The following is a 1,392-nucleotide window of genomic DNA, read 5'->3' on the forward strand; positions in this document are numbered from 1 at the left end:
CCACTTTGGGAGGCTGAGGCGGGCAGATCACCTGAGGTCAGGAGTTCCAGACCAGCCTGGCCGATGTGGTGAAACCCCATCTCTACTAAAAATACAAAAATTAGCCAGGCATGGTGGCGCATGCTCGTAATCCCCAGCTACTCATGAGGCTGAGGAAGGAGAATTGCTTGAACCTGGGAGGCAGAGGTTGCGGTGAGCTGAGATTGCGCCATTGCATTCCAGCTTGGGCGAAAGAGCGAGACTCTGTCTCAAAAATAAACAAAAACAAAAACAAAAAATTACGGCACTCCCCTACTCTAAGGTAGTCACAAGGAGACAGATAAACAGTTTTTTAATTCATCTTCCTTGTCCTCCTCCTCCTCTTCTTCCTCCTCGTCTTCTTCATCTTCCTCTTCCACCTTTATCTGAGCAACTTCAGCAGGACTCTTTGAGCCATCAAACTTTCCTTTCGACTTATACTCAGCCACATCCTTCTCATACTCCTCTTTCAGTTTGGCCGCCTTAATGATGTAAGGCTGCTTTTCACTGTCATTTAAGTTATTCTACATCTCACCCAGCTTTTTTGTCACGTCTCCAATAGAGATGCCAGGGTTTGTGGATTTTATCTTGGGGTGGAATTCTGAACAGAACAGGAAGAATCCAGATGGTGGCCTTTTGAAGGTATTAGAATCCTTCTTCTTCTTGCCTCCCTTAGCTGGTCCATAATCCTTCATTTCCTGATCATAGTGTACTTTATCTGTCTTTGCCAGTTCATCAAATTTAGACTTCTCTTTCCTGGACATTGTCTTCCACCTCCTGGAGCACTTTTTGGAAAATTCTGCAAAACTGACAGGGACCTCTGGGTATTTCTTCTTATGTTCTTCTCTGCACATCTGCACAAAGAAGGCATAAGCAGACACCTTGCCCTTTAGTTTCTTGGGGTCGCCTTTAGCCATCCTAACTGTATTGCTCACTAGTCTGGGCAGTGCAGGGCATGACACGCAGCTCAGCGCTCCCCAGCCTCATGCTAGCTGCCTCCAGGAGAGCCGCCTCCTCCTTCCTTCCTTCCTTCCTTCCTTCCTTCCTTCCTTCCTTCCTTCCTTCCCTCCCTCCCTCCTTCCTTCCTTCCTTCCTTTCCTTTCATTTCCTTTCTTTTCATTTCCTTTCCTTTCTTTCCTTTCTTCCTTCCTTTCTTTCTTTTTCTTTTCCCAGAGTCTCACTCTTGTCTCCCAGGCCAGTGGCACGATCTCAGCTTACTGCAACCTCCGCCTCCCGAGTTCAAGCAATTCTCCTGCCTCAGCCTTCTGAGTAGCTGGGACTACAGGAGTGTGCCACCATGCCAGGTTAACTTTTGTATTTTAATAAAGACAGGGTTTCACCATGTTGGCCAGCCTGGTTTCGAACTCCTGACCT

The 1,392-nt window shown here is 47.2% G+C and overlaps 1 pseudogene; it reads right to left on the minus strand.

Moving 5' to 3' along the window:
* Positions 1–305: 305 nt before the first annotated feature.
* Positions 306–935, minus strand: LOC105554762 (annotated as a pseudogene).
* Between the last annotated feature and the right edge of the window lie 457 nt (positions 936–1,392).

The sequence above is a fragment of the Mandrillus leucophaeus genome, unplaced genomic scaffold (genome assembly GCF_000951045.1).
Source record: "Mandrillus leucophaeus isolate KB7577 unplaced genomic scaffold, Mleu.le_1.0 Scaffold659, whole genome shotgun sequence".
Lineage (NCBI taxonomy): Eukaryota > Metazoa > Chordata > Mammalia > Primates > Cercopithecidae > Mandrillus > Mandrillus leucophaeus.